This window comes from Pantherophis guttatus, chromosome 4 (assembly GCF_059756535.1).
Source record: "Pantherophis guttatus breed Tessera chromosome 4, ASM5975653v1, whole genome shotgun sequence".
NCBI lineage: Eukaryota > Metazoa > Chordata > Lepidosauria > Squamata > Colubridae > Pantherophis > Pantherophis guttatus.
This window is the reverse complement of record NC_142066.1, coordinates 90,646,897-90,665,878: the sequence shown is the minus strand read 5'-3', so window position 1 is coordinate 90,665,878 and position 18,982 is coordinate 90,646,897. Positions and strand designations below refer to the sequence as shown.

At 46.3% G+C, this 18,982-nt stretch overlaps 1 protein-coding gene across 3 annotated transcripts in view; it reads left to right on the top strand.

The window, feature by feature from the left end:
• The window catches only part of ARPP21 (cAMP regulated phosphoprotein 21), a 468,982-nt gene that overhangs the window by 71,527 nt on the left and 378,473 nt on the right, over positions 1-18,982 (top strand). The window contains exon 3 of one of the 3 annotated variants that reach the window (XM_087892467.1): positions 14,193-14,234. The exons of the other annotated variants lie outside the window; for them this stretch is intronic. The gene's annotated coding sequence lies outside the window, so the exon portion shown is untranslated. The remainder of the gene's footprint in view (positions 1-14,192; positions 14,235-18,982) is intronic. 3 annotated transcript variants of the gene reach the window in all.

Genomic DNA, 18,982 nt, shown 5'->3' with positions numbered 1-18,982 from the left:
TAAGAGTCATATACTGAGAAATGCTTTATTGCGTGTCTGGAAGAAATATCAATATAAGTTAAATGAAAAAATACCTATATGGACAGCACCCAGGCACGCAATAGAGAATACGAGTATAGAATGTAGACAGGATGTAATTACGTATAAAGATATTCTCATTATGGAGGGAGGTATATTAAAATTAAAATCTGTGAATGTGTTGAAAGAGGAGAAAATAATTCAAACATGGTTTCAATATGTACAATTACAAGCCAGATGGAGAAAAGACCAGAAAACTGGTGTTATACAAAGTGATGAAAATTTAATTAAACAAATTAGAGATCAAAGCCCAATGCATATAAAAAGATTGTATAATATACTGATAGAGATGGACTCGGAAACAGAGCTAGTTAAGGACTGTATGATAAAATGGGCGCAGAATTTTGAACAGCCAATAATGATGGAAACGTGGGAGAAAATATGGGTAACAAATGTGAAATTTACCAAAGTGCAAAATTTAAGGGAGAACTTTTATAAAATGTTTTATAGATGGCATCTAGATCCAAAAAAGTTATCTCGTATGTATCCGAATGTACAACCAAAATGTTGGAGATGTAATTGTGAGGATGCTACTTATTTTCACATTTGGTGGACATGTAAAAAGGTTAAAGCGTTTTGGATTAAAATCTGGTGGATTTTACAAAATATTCTTAAAAAGAGGTTGAAATTTACACCACAGCTGTTTCTTTTGGGTATAGTTACGGATTGTACAGTTATAGAGACTAAATTGATTTTGAATTTAATAACTGCAGCAAGACTGTTGGTGGCACAATATTGGAAGAAGCAAGATTTACCTACAATCCAAGAGTGGACAATGAAAGTTATAAATCTAGCGGAAATGGCAAAAATCTCGGCGTACCTGAAGGATCATTCAAATGAAAGATATTTAAGAGACTGGAGAAGGTGGATAGATTATATTCAAAATAAATATCGGAATAAGAAATTGCAGATAGGTTATGAATGATTATATAGATATTTAGTGTGTCTTTAAGTAATAAAGCTAGGCGGGTAATTAGGGAATTGAAGAAACAAGAGATGTGAAATGTCATAATTGTTTAGATTAGGATTGATTATGATTGTTGAAGTTTATACCCTGTAATTTGTTCTGGGAAGGGGAGGGGGGAGGTTGAGGTAGGGAAGAGGGGGGGAAATATGTAAACTTTTTGTAAAACTTTTCAATAAAATAAAAAAAAAAAAGATCTCAACCCTTAGAGGAGGCTTCTCATATTCAGGAATGGGCAGTGTCTCCCTCCCGGGACAGCCACGGGTCTATTTCTGTGGAAGAGGAGGCTATTATTGACCAGGATTTATCAGAGGATGAGGGCCTAGAGCCCGATCAGTCCTCTTTTATTGGTCTGTTTCGTCCTCAGATGTTTAGGTCTCTATTGTTTAAGGCGCAGACTACCACCCGCTTGGGAAGCCCCGCTGTTAAGCCTAAGGACGCTTCCATTGGTTCTGATCACACTACTGTGTTGTTTGAGGAAACTTCAGTTCTGACTGAAACAATTCCAGCGCCCAAGTTGTTCTCGGACGTGTTACAGAGACAGTGGAAGTTCCCAAGTCTGGTCCGGTACCAAATTCACTCGATAGAAGGTTCTATAATCTGGCTACAGAATATTCCAGCCTATTACAGATTCTGTCAGTAGATGCTCCAATAGTGGCCCTCGCTTCACCATCTCCATTGTCTGGTCCTTCAGAGGAGTCCCTGCGCCCGGAGGATAGAAAGGCTGAGAGGTCTCTTATTAAGGGCCATCAGGCTTCGGCCTGGTCAGTGCAGGCAGCATCTGCGGCATTCTTTAACAGAGCTTCCATCCTTTGGTTGAAGCAGTTGCACAGCCGCATCCCGGCTTCAGATGTCCGGTCACACCAGGACATAAATAAGATCCTGGCGGCAGGCAAGTTTTCAGCGGATACCACTCTAAATGCTGCTCGTTTCTCAGCAAAAGCCATTGGGTCAGCTGTTACCTCCCAGCGGTTGCTTTGGTTAAAGAACTGGCAGGCCGACATCCGCAATAAGTGGCATCTCGTATCCTCTCCGTATGCAGGAGACAAGCTGTTTGGAGCTCCCCTGGAGCCACTTCTAATCGAGACCCGAGATCACCGTAAGGTGTTACCATCACTTTCTCGATGTTCTGATTTCAGACACATGAGTTCCTTTCGGCCTTCGGCCTTTCGGACCTCAGACACTGTCCCTTACCAACAACGGTACCAGCGCTCCTATCAGCCCAGGGGACCTACCCATCAGGATAACCAGGTTAGACAGGGTCCCCGTTATCTCCCCAGGAGAACCCCTCGTGGAGGATGTGGCCGTCCCTTCGGGAGGTCTCGTTAGTTTTCCCCCTTCTGTAATTGGGGAGCATTTGGCCCTTTTTGCCTCTAAGTGGGATTCCACTATTTCGGATAATTGGGTTAAAAATGTTGTTAGATTTGGGCTTTCCCTTGAATTTAAGTCTAACCCTCCACAGTTGTTTTTGCGTTGCCCTGTTTCCCTTAATAGGATCAAGAGGGCCCGAGTTGAAACGGCCATTAGGCACCTTTTGACCTCCAGGGCCATTCAGCCAGTGCCTAGACCGGAGTTCGGGAAGGGGTTTTATTCCCACCTATTTTTAGTTCAGAAACCATCAGGGGATTGGCGCCCTATCCTGGATCTTAAAGCCTTGAACTGGCATTTAATTTATCGCCGGTTCAAGATGCATTCCCTTCAGACTATTTTGCTTTCCATCAGGGAAGGAGACCTTTTATCATCAATTGATTTGACAGAGGCTTACCTTCACGTTCCTATCCTTCCCGAACATCGTCAATTCCTTCGTTTTTGTTATAATGGGAATCACTATCAATACCGGGCTCTCCCCTTTGGGTTGTCCTCAGCCCCTAGGGTTTTTACAAAGATTATGGCAGCCCTCATGGCATATCTCAGCGATCTCCCTATTAGGGTTTTATTTTACCTTGACGATATTCTAATTTTGTCCCGATCTTTGGGTCAGGCCCAACAGGGTTTTAAGTTTAACCCTGCAGGTTTTGCAGGAGCATGGGTTTTCCATTAATTGGAGAAAAAGCCACTTATCCCCCTCAACTCGACTCCAACACCTGGGGGCTGTAATTGATACGATAAGCTCAGAGATCTTTCTCTCCCCGGAGCGCATATCAAGTATAATAGCATTAGCTTTCCAGGTACGACAACGCTCGTGTCTACGTTCGGGATCGTCCCTTGGTCACAGCTACACAGCAGGGACCTTCAATGGTTCCTCCTCCCCTTTCAACAGTCCTGCAGAGGCTCATCTGCTGTACGGGTGATTCTACCTCCTCTCGTGCTCCAGTCTCTGACCTGGTGGACATCTGAGGCGATATACAGGGGCAGCAGGTTCCGCGATCCGCACCGCCTGATCTTAATGACAGAAGCCAGCCTTTTGGATTGGGGCACTCATCTGGGGTTCCATCTGGCACAGGGTCAATGGTCCTCTCGCAGAGCGGCCATGAACATCAACATATTGGAGCTTCGGGGCATCTTTCTCGCCCTTCAGAGTTTTCGGCAACTGGTCCAGGGCCGAGATATCCTTGTCCTGACAGACAATGTTTCGGCCAAGACCCATGTAAACAGGCTTGGGGGCACCCGCTCGCGGACTCTAATGCATGAATCTCACAAGTTGGGAGCCTGGGCAGAAGTCAATCTGGCCTCAATCAGGTGGCACACATCTCGGGGATGGAGAATCTGACAGCGGACTCTCTCAGCAGGTGTCCGATCGATCCAGGCGAATGGAGCCTTCACCCGGATCTGTTCCAGGAGTTGGCAGTCCGCTTCGGTCATCCTGCAGTGGACCTGTTTGCCTCCGGCTCCAATCACCAGCTGCCATGGTTCTTTGCAAGGTTTCCCACTCCAGGGGCAGAGGCGGTGGACGCTCTACACAGCACATGGCCACCCGGACTCCTCCTGTACGCCTTTCTGCCAATTCCTCTAATTCCAAAGGTCATCGGGAAACTTCTAAAGGAACAGGCGGAGGTCATACTTCTGGCACCCTTTTGGAGTCGTCACCCATGGTTTGCGGACCTGCGATCCCTCTCGATACAACAGCCTTGGCAGATACCAGATGACAGGATCGTACTTCTGCAGGGTCATCTGACTCATCCAGACCCGCAATGGCTTCGCTTAACCGCTTGGAGGCTGAGTGGCTCCACATGACGAGCATTCCTCTCTCCGCGGGTGTCATTGCCATCATTCAGGCATCTAGGAGCTCTACTACACGAATTTACAATGCTACCTGGCGGGCCTTTTCTACCTGGTGCCGGAAGCATTTTACCTACCTTATCATCGGTGGAACATGTTCTGGACTTCCTTCAAGAGAGGTTTGTTGCAGGCCTTTCCCCTAATACGCTCTGACGCCAGGTAGTGGCTCTCGCTTCAGTCCTTTCCTGTAGTTCGAAGGATTCTATTTCCAGGCATCTCCTGATTCGTCAATACTTACGGGGGGCTACCAACCTCCGTCCACCGACGATACATCAGTTTCCGTCGTGGGACCTTCCTAAGGTCCTTGGGGCCCTTCTTAAGCCACCCTTTGAGCCCTTGAGAGAGGTCTCCCTTCGGTTTCTATCATTGAAAGTGGCCTTCCTAGTGGCGGTCACCTCCGCACATCGTATTTCGGAGATGGCTTCATTGTCAATTTGCAAGGAACTCTGTATCATTCACCCGGACAGGGTTGTCCTTCAATTGGACCCTTCGTATATTCCGAAAGTTAACACTGTATTCCACAGATCCCAGGAATTAGATCTCCCAAATTTCTGTCCGAGGCCGCACCATCGCCGAGAAAAGCTCTGGCACACGTTGGATGTACGACGGGCCATTAAGATTTACATTGCTCGTACTTCCTCGCTCAGACACACTGAGGCTTTATTCGTTTCCTTTCTTCCGTCATCCTTGGGCTCCAGAATTTCAGCCTCCACCTTGGGCCAATGGATCCGGGCCTGCATTTCGGCAGCCTACAACTCTCAGTCTCTTCCGATCCCTCGCGGCATCACGGCGCATTCCACCAGAAGCACCACGACATCAGCCGCCTGGTCTACTCGGGCATCCATGGAAGAAATCTGCCGAGCGGCCAAGTGGGCCTCTCCTACCGCCTTCATCAGGCATTATCGTCTGGATACTTACGCCTCTGCGGACGCAGCCTTCGGCTGGAGGGTCCTCCAGGGCATCCATCAGGTCTCCTAGCTATGGGGCCGGCCATCTCCCTCCCTACAGGACTCAGGACTTTGGTATGTCCCATCCTGACTGCCGTTCCCGCCTTTAGGAGAATGGGCGTTGGTACTTACCTGATACGCTCCTTCTCTGACAGGCTGGCACAGCAGTCAGCCCCACCCTTCTGGGCCATCCCCATGTGATGGGGCTTGGGGGGGAGGTTCCTTTCATGGTATTTCTTTATCTTATTCTAGACACGTCAGTCTGCCGGTATGTCCTTGTCTCAAAACTGACAGCTATAACAAGGAGGCGGGGCTTCGTTCTTCCTGCAGACTCGGTCCTAAACAACTCGTACCCAGGTCACCTCCCATCCTGACTGCCATGCCCGCCTGTCAGAGAAGGGGCGTATCAGGTAAGTACCAATGCCCAGTCTCTTCAATCTATCTTGGCTGGCATCAGAGGGGCGATTTCCTCACTTCTGTTGACCTCACTGAGGCTTATTTACATATCCCCATCTTTTCCCCACATTGCAAATATCTGTGGTTTTACTATGCTGGTGCGCATTATCAATACCATGCTTTACCATTTGGATTGTCTTCTGCCCCCCGTGCCTTTACTAAGGTACTAGCTGCCTTGGCGGCTCATCTTCGGGCCATCCCGGTCCGAGTTCAGTGTTACTTGGATGACATTTTAATTCAGTCCTCTTCTGAACAGCGTTCCTTAGAGGATCTCCAAGTAACTATACCAGTGATGACTAACCTTTTTGCCATCGTGTGCCAAAAGCGTGGGGAGCATGGGGGGGTCACACGCACGTGTGCCCACATCCATAATTCTATGCACCCTGCCCACCCATGTCCCCCCTGCTTTTGGCACGCGATGGCACGGTGGGCCCAGTAGGCCTATTTTTCGCTCTCCTCAGGCTCCAGAGCCTTTCTAGGAGCCTGGGGAAGACAAAAACAGCCTTCCCCACCCCCCCAGAGGCCCTCTGGAGGCTGGAAACAGCATGTTTCCTGACTTCTTGTGGGTCCAGAAGGCCTGAAAATCAACTGGCCTGCGCACGCATGCATGCCAGAGCTGAGCTCGCGTGCCCACCAATATGGCTCCACGTGCCACCTGTGGCACCCGTGCCATAGGTTCACCATCACGGAACTATACATTGTCTTCAACAGCACGGCTTTTCTATTATTATAGCAAAAAGTCAAATGGTTCCGTGGACACCTATTCTGCACTTGGGGGCAGTAATAGATTCCCTAAAAGGTAGAGTCTATCTTTCATAGGAGCGACAGGTCAGCCTTAAAGAAGTTGTGATCAAAGTTCAGAAGGAGTTTAAGGTTCCCCTGGCCTTGCTGTCTACCTTACTGGGTAAGATGGTTTCGGCCATCCACATTACCCCATGGGTTCGCCTTCATACGAGGGACCTTCAATGGTTTCTCTTGCCTTTTCAGAAGACGGGCAAAGGCAATTCCCAAGCCAGGGTCCGGGTTCCCCCCAGCATCAGACAGTCCCTAACCTGGTGGAGGTCTCCAATCATTTCCAAAGGGTGGCTCTTCTACGAGCCTCACTCTCTTGTATTGACGATGGATGCCAGTCTTTCCGGTTGGGGGGCCCATCTTCAGATGCAGGTCGCTCAGGGATTGTGGTCAGCCCACGACCAGCGCAGGAGCATCAATTGGTTAGAACTGCATGCGGTCTATTTGGCCCTCAGACACTTCAGCCAACTGGTGATGGACCAACATGTGTTGGTGCTCACCAACAATGTGGCCACAAAAGTCCACATAAACCGCCAAGGGGGCACCAGATCCATGGGCCTGATGTTGGAGGCTTCCAGATTGGGTCTATGGGTGGAGCGACACCTGCAATCTTTGATGGCGGAACACATCTCAGGGACAGCCAATGTACAAGCGGACTGGCTCAGCCGCCAGACTATCGACCATGCAGAGTGGCGATTTCACCTGTGGATCTTCCAGGACCTGTCGGTCCTCTTTGGTTCTCCAGAGGTGGATCTCTTCGCTACACCGGAGAATGCTCAGCTCCCCCACTTCTATACTCGCTTTCCAGTTCCTCAGGCAGAGGGAGTGGATTCTCTTCGTGGTCATTGGCCGAAGGGGCTTCTTTACGCCTTTCCCCCATTGCCACTCATTCCACAAGTGGTACAGAAGATTCTGGAGGAGTGGGTGGAGGTCATTCTTCTAGCACCACATTGGCCCCGGCCAACCTCAAATCATTGTCGGTGGCCCCTCCCTGGAGAGTCCCTCAGCCTGTGGACTTGCTTAGCCAGGGGGCGTTGTTCCACCCGGACCTTCAGTGGGTGCAAATGACCGCCTGGCGCTTGAGCGGTGCGCTTTGAGTAAGGACAACATTCCCTCCAGGGTTATCCGGATCATCCAAGCATCCCGGAGGCTGTCCACGGACCACATTTATTCGGCCACTTGGAGGGCTTTTTGTGCTTGGTGTGACCGTATGGGGGTTTCCGTCCTTCAGGCCTCAATTGTTCACATCCTGATTTTTCTCCAGGATGGGCTCGAGAGGAGACTTTCACCCAATACTCTACGGAGCCAGGTGGCGGCTATCTCTACAGTCCTCACTTGTGGGTCCCTTTTTTCCTTGTCCCAGCACCCTCTCATACATAGGTTCCTGTGGGCAGCCTCTAACTTATGTCCCCCAGTGGTACACAGATATCCCACTTGGGATCTAACCATTGTTTTGAACTCCCTTACGGGAGCCCCATACGCTTTCATGCAAAGTCGCCTTTTGGTGGCAATTACCTCCGCCAGGCCAATTTCAGAAGTTGCCACCCTTTCTGTACGTAGTGACCTTTGCATTTTTCATTCTGACCGCATGGTCCTTCGTATGGACCCCACCTTCATCCCAAAGGTCAATATGACTTTCCATCGCACGCAGGACCTGGTCCTTCCAAATTTTTGTCTGCATCCAGCTCACCCTTTAGAACGATGCTGGCACACGTTGGATGTACGGAGGGCCCTTCGTATTTATCCCAAGAGGACTGCTGACATCCGCAGAACAGAGTCCTTGTTTGTTTCTTTTATTCCAGTGTCTTTAGGTGCCAAGGTCTCTTCCTCCACCTCTTGGCAGATGGATTTGGCAGACGATTGCCAAGGTGTATGAACTGCATTCCTTGCCACGACCATCACGTCTGATGGCGCATTCCATGTGCAGTGCGGCTACTTCTGCGGCCTGGGCCACACAGACGTCCTTGAACAAGATCTGCAGGGCAGCAACTTGGACGTCTTCTTTGACCTTTGTGAGGCACTATAAACTGGACCAGTTTGCATCGATGGAGACGGCATTTGGCCACAGGGTTCTGCAGCGGGTTCATTCTGATGCAGAGACATAAAACCAGACTGGGGCCCACCCGTAGTTGGGACATGAAGCTTTGGTATCTCCAATTCCTGGCTGCTGTCTCCACCCACAATGGAGAAGAGGCGTTGGTCCTACCTGATATGCACCTTCTCGTTGGGTGGAGACAACAGCCAGCCCCACCCTTGGACTGTCTGGTCTTCTTTACTAACCTTTCTTTCCTTTCCCAAGACATCGAGGCTGTTATTCGTCTTTGTAAAAAGCTGGAGATCCCTAGCAACAAGGGAGGAGCTTAATTTTGCAACAGTCTCAATCCTTCAATCTGAACAGGTGAGAACACCCATTCCTGGCTGCTGTCTCCACCCAACGAGGAGGTGCGTATCAGGTAGGACCAACGCCCCTTCCCCAAAGTTAAGGAGATCTCAGGACGCTTTGGCGCCAAGATATAGGTTGTAAAATATCTGTTGACACAGGCAATGCTAATAAATCGAATCCAAGCCCCCCCCCCTCCCAATTGAATGGCAGTATCACTTTTAGAGATCTGACAGCTGTTTTCCTTTCCTTACATCTTTTTAATATATACTCTTAGGCTTAGTGGCTATTTTGAAAGGGATTTGGCACTTCTTTTATGCCTAATCTCCTCAAAAGCAATGTATTTATAATTCATATTTGGCTTTACAGATAAAATGTTAATGGAAGAGAAATTTCAATTTAATTGTTTTGTTATTGCCAAATTAAAGTTCTAGAAATTCTTGCACTTTAGAATTAGAGGAAATACCGATAACGGGTGATTAAATTTCATCATGAAATAATTATTTGTAAAGAGACTGAAGAATAGAAAAGAGTCTTTGTATTCTATCATACAACATCAATATAATTACATGAATTAACACTTTCTTTTCCTATTACACTTTGGTTTCTTCTTAACCCCAAAATGTTTTTTTCTGAAATATATTTGTCTTTTATATCATGACCTTGGATAGAGAGTTTAGATACAAATCTGTCAGCTATAAATGATATTTGGCCAATGATCCTCTTGTAGCACAAAATATCTACAGGGCTATTAGACAATATAGAAGTGTAAAGCTAAGGCTTTCTCGAGTTTCCAGAAAAAAGATAAGTACAAATCTAACAAGTAAATACAAATAAATAGTAGAAAAACTGGATGGATGGACAGACAGAATGTATCTTATGTAAGATTTTAGTCTGTTTTATTTAACTTATAAATTCTTTTCCAACTTTCTAAAGTAGATAACTCAGAACTCTTTATAGAAAAGAACAAAGAAAGCAGAAAATTGACAGAAAACAAGGACTCTGAACATAACCAAATGTATTTATTAATTTAATTAATTCAGTTTCAAAACCATTGAATTCCTTAATTACTCTTTTTGGTTTATAATTAAATTTAGAAGAATTTAGGAAAAATAAACTAGGTACATTAGATAGAAGCTAAAGCAGTGATAGAAAGGAATGGTTTTGATTATTATAAAAGTGATAAAAAGTGAATTTATTTATTTTATTTATTTATTATATTTCTATGCCATCCATCTCCTTTACAAGTTGACTTTGGGCAGCTTTATCAGACTGATTTTATTGAGATGAGTTGGAATTTTATATTTTAACTCATAATACCTTCATTGAATCACCAGTAAATCTGCCTAGTGACTAATATGCAAATTGAAAACTTTTCATTGGACAGCCCTTTCTTTTAAATCATAAGAGACTACCAAGAGAAACATCCATTTGAGCTCACCTGGAATTATTCTGATGACCTTTTCAGTGTCAAGAATCAGGAAGAATTATTAATTTTCCCTAGTTTTAAAAGCCTTTTCACTTACATTACTGTTTTACTAATGCTTTATTATTGGATTTCAATTATTATACTATTTGATTTAGATTTGAACCACTTAGAGATGGGCTGAAGCTGGTATTTTAAAAATGCCTACTTCACCTGGTGTAGCTGTATATATATGTATTTTGTGCATTCAGGGAGTGTTTGATTATGACAAAATAGTATTTTTTATTATGGTCACAGACCAGCATTACAAATAAGAAGCATTCAAAACAAAACAAAATAAAATAAAAGGCAAGATTTTTTAAACAATTGATGTGGACTGTCACTGCAATCAAATTTTGCAGGCAGTGTAACAAAATTTAGCTATATTCAAAGGCACTACATCAAAAGGCACTACATCTAATAACAGCAATTGTACATGAAAATATTGGTGTTTCCCTGTATTTTATCAGGTGAGTTGTTATGAGAAGGGTCCCATTTTTTGGCATTTTTACAAAAACTCTCAACTTTACACTCAATTTGTGAACTATTGGAAAGCAGTCGGAGAATAAAATTTTATATTTGACAACCTTGTGTTGCTAAGCTATTACCCACAAAGTTTCACGTTTCTCATACCTTTCCTTCCAGAGATATAAGAAGCCGAACTTTTTTCGCATTGCAGTTATTTTCGGCCAACTTTGCTCCCAATTATCTAGATGAAGATCGCTCTTGAGAATGGTTTTATTATTTTGTTTAATAGAACACAACAAGTTGTACAAGATGGCCAAGTTTTGTTACTCTCAACAAAATATTGCCGGAGATATGACTCAAAGTTGCTGAAATCTCACAGTCATACTGTCGAATGCTGTGGTATGGGGTCATACAAATGACTATATCTCTGCAAGTATTGCATCGGCAAACATAACACTTTACCAATGTTCATTGGGGACGTGTTTGTGTGTTCACACCAAATTTCATCAAAATCTGTGATAGTCGACTTGAGAGCCCCAGATCACTTGACATGAAATGACCAATACTGTTTTTGGTTCAAAAGAGCTCCGGGGTGTGCAGAGCTATTTTAGACCTCAAACATCTGAACAAATTTCTGGAGAACAAATGCTTCAAAATGCAGTCACTCCTATCAATTCTGGAAGATATACGACAGGGCGACTTCCTCATCTCCATAGACCTCACAGAGGTATATCTCCATATACCCATCAGACCTGCTCACAGACAGTTCCTCCACTTCGCCTATGCTGAAAGGCACTCTCAATACAAGGCCATGCCATTCGGCCTGTCCTCAGCGCCAAGTGCCTTTACAAAGATCTTGGCAGCTCTGGCAGCCCACCTTCGATCCATATAAATCAGGGTCCAATGTTACATGGACGACATCCTGATTCAGTCCTCGTCAGCAGTTCAGGCAAAGGCAGACCTCAGGATTACAATCCAAGTCTTACAAAAACATGGCTTTCCAATAAACAACGGGAAAAGTCAATTTTCTCTGGCCACCAGATTGCTCCATCTGGGAGCCATAATAGATACATCCATATGCATGGTCTCTCTCTCCCCAGAGAGACCGAACAGCCTGCAACAGTTAGCATGGGTCATCATGGACATGGGCACAGTACCACTCGCACTCCTGTCGGAGCTCTTGACAGTTCGTTACGGGAGGCCGGTTATAGATCTGTTTGCCTCTCCAGAAAACACCTGCTGAGTTTTTTCAGCAGGTTCAGATCATGGGGGGCGGAAGGGATTGATGCCCTACACTGTCAATGGCCTCTTGGCCTTTTATACGCATTTCCCCCCTTTGCCTTGATTCCGGCAGTCATCAGGAAGGTACTCACATTTGTCCTCTGTTTGACCCTTCTTTAATTCCTAAAGTCAATTCATGGTTTCATAGGGCCCAGGAATTGTTCTTGCGTAACTTCTACCCTGGGCCGAGACATGCCCAAGAGCAGAGATGGATATGTTAGAAGGGCCCTATGTATCTACATTAAATGCACGTCTTCCTTCAGGAAGACGGAATCCTTGTTTATCTCATTCCAACCATCTACACTAGGACACAGAGTCACTCCTTCTACGGTGGGTCATTGGATTAGAGCTTGTATTGCCAAGGCATACAAGATTCAGAACCTACCAACACCTAGGCACATAACAGCGCATTCCACCAGGAGCGCGGCCATGACTGCAGCATGGGCGACACAGGCCTCTATTGAGGAAGTGTGTTGAGTGGCTACCTGGTCCTCCACATCTCCATTTATTAGGCACTATAAGTTGGAGTCCTTTGCCTTGGCAGAGGCGGCATTTGTGAGGCGAGTCCAGTGGGTTTGTAGTGTTGAGGTCTTAGGACCAGATTGTTCCTGCCCAAAGGGGACAAGCCGGCTTTGGTATGTCCCATTCCTGGATGCTCCTATATGAATGCCATTTCTAGTAGAGCTGGTAGAGAGCATCCAGCCCCACCCTTACATCTGGTCCACAGTCCAGGAGGGGCTACTATTTTACAGGTTACAACTCTATTCATCGCTATGCCTTCGCTGAACTGGGGAATGACCACATATGCAAATAAAGATCACATGCTCAGTCTACATGCAGAAGATATAGAGCTACTATCCATTCCTGGATGCTCTCTACCAGGTCTACTAGAAATGGCGTTCAGGTAGGACCAACGCCCATTCTCATTTTTGACAATATATTGTTGTTGTTGTTGTTGTTGTTGTTATTTAATCTTTAGTGAGATTCACAGCCTTTGAGGCTGATTAATAGCTCAGCAGCTCGAGTCCTAACCAAGGACCTAGGAACTGTTAAGGTATCGTTGGAGGATGTAAACTGTTCCGAGTAAGGTAGTTTTTATAGAGTCAAAATGTTCAAGTCCGGTAAATTTAGAATTTCTAAATAGCGGGGTAGGCCTTTTATTATTATTATTGGTTAATCTTTAGTGAGATTCAGAGCCTTTGTGGCTGGTTAATAGTTCAGCAGCTCAAGTCCTAACCAAGGACCTAGGAACTGTTAAGGTATCGTTGGAGGATGTAAGCTGTTCCAAGTAAGGTGGTTTTTTGTAGAGTCAAAATGTTTAGATCCGGTAAATTTAGAATTTCTAAATAGCGGGGTAGCCCTTTGGGTATTGCTCCAAGGGCTCCAATTACAATCGGGACAGCACACGATTTCTTTTTCCACAGTCGCTCAACTTCAATTTGCAAGTCCCGGTACTTTGTGATTTTTTCTTGCTGCTTATCTTCAATCTGTGCATCACCAGGTATTGCAATGTCAATGAACCATACTTTTTTCTTTTCAACTATTGTTATGTCAGGTGTGTTGTAGACCAAGTGCCTGTCAGTCTGAATCCTGAATTCCCACAAGATCTTGAGTTTCTCATTCTCTAAAACTTTCTCAACCTGATGTTCCCACTGGTTTTTGCTGTACTAAAATCCAAACTTCTGGCACAATTTCCAGTGAATATCTTAGCAACGCAGTCATGGCATTTTAGGTAGTCAGTTTGTGAAATTTTGTTGCATCATGTGGTCGACTCATCTTTCTCATTACAGAGGCGGCATTTGCTGTTGGTGGTAACATGTTGAATTTTTGCCTTCATGCAGTTTGTGGCTAGGGCTTGTTCTCGAGCTGCCAAAATAAAGCTTTCTGTTTCTTTTTTCAGTACTCCTGATCTTAACCAGTTCCAAGTTAGTTTCTGGTCAGCTTTGCCTTCAATATTTTTCAAGTATTGGCCATGCAGAGCTTTGCTTTTCCAATTTTCAGTTCGCTGCTCAATTACTTCTTTCTTATATTCTGCTTTTGTTTTAGTTGTCTTTAGAAGGCCTCCTTTATTTATTTCCTTAATCATTGATTCTTCACTTTTCTGGATGTAATCATTTAATATGCGTTTTTCTTCTTCCACAGTCTGCTTTACTTGTAGGAGTCCTCGACCACCCTCTGCTCTTGGTAAATATAATCGGTCAACATCACTTTTAGGGTGCAAGGCATGATTCATTGTCATAAGCTTCCTTGTTTTTCTGTCCAAATTGTCTAACTCCAATTGTCTATTATTATTATTATTATTATTATTATTATTATTATTATTATTATCATCATTATCATTAATTTGTGAAATGTCTTTTTGTGTGTCAATTTTGGTATAATTATTACTTTAGCAACAGTGCTTGGAACAACTCTGGTATAGAATACCTGCATTGTTTCAGATATAGATAAATCTTGTTCCTTTCGCAAATGTGATAAATAACTCTACTTTAGTAAATTGTTGGTTTTCATAGCACCTTTGATAAGAATGATACATATTTAAACTTAATCATGATGAAAAATCTATTAGCATTCTAGAAATCTGTTTAATAGCTTTTTATAGTTTAACCCCATCTCCTTTTTTGGTATTCTGCTTATGCTGTATTTTTAAAACTACTTTAGAAATGTTATCAGTTACAACATTGTTTAAAATATTTTGGACATAAATATTATTTGATTTTTTTTTACAATTTATAGAGATATTGTGTTCAGATACTATTTAATGGGTATGCAAAACATCTCCATAATTTTTAAGACATTCCTTAAACCTACAAGGATTTATGTAAATATCCTTATAGCATGTAAATTAATATACACATAATCTATTTCAGTAGAATGGAGAATTAATAGTAGGGAATGCCAGGTTAGTAAATTGACTTCATATAAAGAAGAAAGTGAATTGGAAGAAGGATATTTGGAATCATGGGCTGTTTCTCACTATGAATGATAAACATTTTTCCAGCACGCTGCTCCTCCAATCCATTGGCTGGGTTCTTCTCCATGTTGCTGGGAAAACTGAGTGCAGATTTTTCTCTCTCCTCTGGCTGACCACGCCCACTCTGTCACTCCCACGCCAGTCTTTCTCACTCAGTGACTGAGGAAACTTGTCAATTCTACTTCTCTCTCGTTAGAGTTCTCTGGCTGACATTATTTTAGCTAATTTTTGTTATTTTCGTTAATTTCTTTAAACTCTTAGTTCTACCTTTTTTTTTACTGTATAAGGAGCTGCTCTGTGGGATTATTGTAGCTGTGAAGGGGCGGTAACGCATCTGGGGCTCCAGGCCATTCTCCAGCACGCTGCTTGGAGAATCCAAAGCATGGGTAATGTTCACGGTGAATTTGTCAGAGACTGAGTGTGTATCACTTTAAATTTCTTGCCTCGGTTCTGCCTCCTCTGCTCGACTGATGTCAGTTTAGTTCACTCAGTCAAGTGGAAGAGACTGAACTTCGGCTTGCTCTGGCAATTCTCATCGATCTGTTTTTTCACCCTCGCTTTGGATTTTCTCTACCTTCTTCGTTATTCATTTCCCCTTTACTTCTGGACTGTTTGCCTGGCTTGACATTGGACTGCTTCACATTTACGAGGGGTGGTGAGTCCTCCCGGGGCCTTGGCCCGGCTTGGGGTTTGACTCCCAGTCAGCAAAACATCTGTCGATCCCCAATTACTTACGGCTCTGACTAACTAGATTGGCGGCCTCTGAGTCCCTGCTACCGGCTGGAGCACACTCAGCAACTAAAATTTGGGACCGCTTAGCTTGAAGCCCTGATGCCTTGCTAGCGCGTCCTGGGGCTTTTTCCTCCCGATTCGAGCCTCCGGAGCAGAATCGCCTGCACAACCGCTGGCTTGCACCCCTGTTTCAAGGTCTCGGCGGCTGATCGACCCACAGCGGCATCGCCCCGATTGCCTTCCCTGACAGTTGTTGCCGTTATTACTGCCGTGAAGCTGAGGTGGGCTTTTGCCTTTTCCCGCCCGCCGCCATTTTGGACTCTCGCTTCCTGTCAGCGGCATTTGATCGCCACCTTTTTCTTCCTGACCGCGCCGCTTTTAAACGGCAGATTGATTCCCGCCTAGTTTGTCCGTCGCTGGAACTGCACCTGCTGAGGATCCCCCTTATACAACGGAGGCGAAGGCTTTGCGGTTCGCCGCTTCCTGCAGCTGTGTCTGATTCATCATTGGCGCAGGTGCAAGAGCCTCTCGATCTGCCTCGCGCCATTTTTAAGTTGCCGGATTGTTAGTTTCGGGCCTGCGGTCTGTCAGCCCTGGACAGCTAAGCCTTACCAGGACTCTGAGGGCGGAGTGGTTGCCTTTCTCTTGGATCCGGAGAACATCCGTTGGCAACCTATTATTGCCTTATACTGCCATTAGTGGCTCCAACTATTAACTGTTTGTTGCCCTAAAAAAAAAAAAACACCTTACTTAGTGACCGCTATATCCTTACCATGGCGGATCCAGACCTGTCATCCGACCTTGACCTTTCTGACAGGCAGTCGGTCATGGATCCTGTCCCAGCCGCAAAACCTGCTAAGTCGCGGTCCCGTGCCTCGCGGGCCGCCTCCGCCCCACTGGCTTCCGCCACTCAGGCTACCTCCAGTGGACCTTCTAAGAGCAAGGATGAGCAATGGAGGCATCGCGCCCTGGAGCGCCAATTTCATCTGGCCCAGCAAAAGTCTTTGGCTGCTGATCCCAAGCCGTTGCCCGCAGTCTTTGGCCCTGCGCCCGCCGCTCAGCCCCCATTGGAATCAGGTCCTCAACTCTCTTCGGACAGGACCGTTTCACCTTCTGAGTCGGCCAGGATTTCCCCTGATGCCGCTTAACCTGTGGCAGGTCCAGTACCTCAACGATCCTCGGGACGCGTCGCCCCTTCGACAACCTATACTCCCACAGCTGCTGGACTCTGAGAAGGAGAGGCTGTCCGTCCTGATCTACCTTTGGAGGTCCAATCCATTGTGGCGGCCACCATTTCTAATCTAATGGCTTCAGGTGCCTGGTCTCCGGCCACCGCTCCGAATCCTCAACCACCTCCTCAGCTTCCAACACCTCTGGCCGCTACCTTGACTAAGAGTACTACCAGGATTCTACCCATAGTGAGGACTCTAACTGGGAGGAGGAGGACCATAGGGAGTCAGATTTTTCAGAGGACGAAGGCCTCCTGCCGGACAGACCTCGACTCACCCAGCTTTTCCGTCCTGCCTTGTTTAAATCTCTGCTACACAAGGCCAAAGTTTCCACTAATTTGGCGGATCCCTCCGACCAACAAGCCGTACCCACGTCCTCCCTCCCTATCGATGGCCTCTTCAATGTTCAGGCTGCGGCTCAGGACTTTATCCCCTGCCCCCAGCTTTTCGCGGAGGTGATTCAACGGCCTTGGGGCCTACCCACTTCCTTCCCAGCCCCCAGTGGCCTGGATAGGAAGTTGTACTGTTCTGCACCTAATCTCCAGGAGATGCTACAGCTACCATCTGTTGACACTCCCGTGGCCCAGCTGACAGCATCCTCGGTTCTGACTAGTGATGTCGCGGATGGGTTGTGTACTGAGGACAAAAGAGCGGAAGCTCTTATGCGCAAAAACCATCAAGTGGCTGCCTGGGCAATTAGGGCAGGAACATCAGCGTCCTTTTTCAGCCGCGCCTCTCTTATCTGGCTCCGCCAGTTACAGGACCGCCTTCCTCATGACAACAAACATTTACACCAGGACATCAACAAACTGGTAGCGGCTGCGGAATACTCCGCCGACGCATCCCTTGATGCGGCTAAGTTCGCCTCCCGCTCCCTCGCCACTACAGTCGCTTCCCACCGTCTCCTGTGTCTTCGACAGTGGCGGGCAGACAATAAGTCTAAATGGCAGCTGGCCTCCGTCCCTTTCAAGGGGGCAAATCTGTTTTGTGAAACACTCGACCCCATCCTGGTCGAGGATAAAGACAAGAGAAAACTAATGCCGACGTCTTATAGACAGGGGGAACGTCGTTACTCGCCATACCCGCAGCGGCCGTCCTTTCGGGCGGATCCCGGACCCAGCGGGTCCTATCAGTACCGTCCTCAAAATCAAGGTTTTTACAGAACACCCGATAGATCCAGCTTTTGGGACAGGGGCCGTCACCAGTCATCCTTCAAGAGACCTCCCCGGGGCTCAGCCAACCGCCCCTTCTGGAGGGGGAAATGACTCCCTCCAATCGGCTCCCATTGGAGGACGGTTACATCTTTTCAGGACCCAATGGGAGCAAACCACTACGGATGCGTGGGTCCGGCAGACTATATTTCTCGGACTTACGCTGGAATTCAGTTCACTCCCTCTTCCCAAATTCACACGATGCCCCATTCCATCCAACCCAGTGAAGCGGTCCTTAATGGAGACGGAGATACAACAGCTCTTGGACATCTGGGCCATAGAACCGGTCCCTCTACAACACCAAGGGACCGGCTTCTACTCCGTCTTTTTCCTGGTGCCCAAAAGTTCGGGGGGATGGAGAGGAATTTTGGATTTGAAGGCGCTCAACAAATTCATCAATTCAAAATGCAAACGCTGTGGTCGATATTGGACTGTGTTCGTCCGGGAGACCTGATGACTTCCATGAAGGAAGCCTACCTGCACATTCCCATCCATGCAGCGCATCGCTGCTTCCTCCGGTTCACCTACGACAATCGGCATTTTCAGTACCGGGCCATGCCGTTTGGTCTCTCGTTGGCACCCCGGGTCTTCACAAAAATGTTGGCAGCCGTGGCCGCTTCTCTCCGGCTGCTCCCTGTCTGACTCTACTGCTACCTGGACGACATCCTAATCCTGTCGTCGTCACCCGGCCAAGCGATAATGGATCTCGAGGCGGTGACATCGTCTCTACGATCGCACGGGTTCACGCTGAACACAGAAAAGAGTCATCTCCATCCGACAACCCGG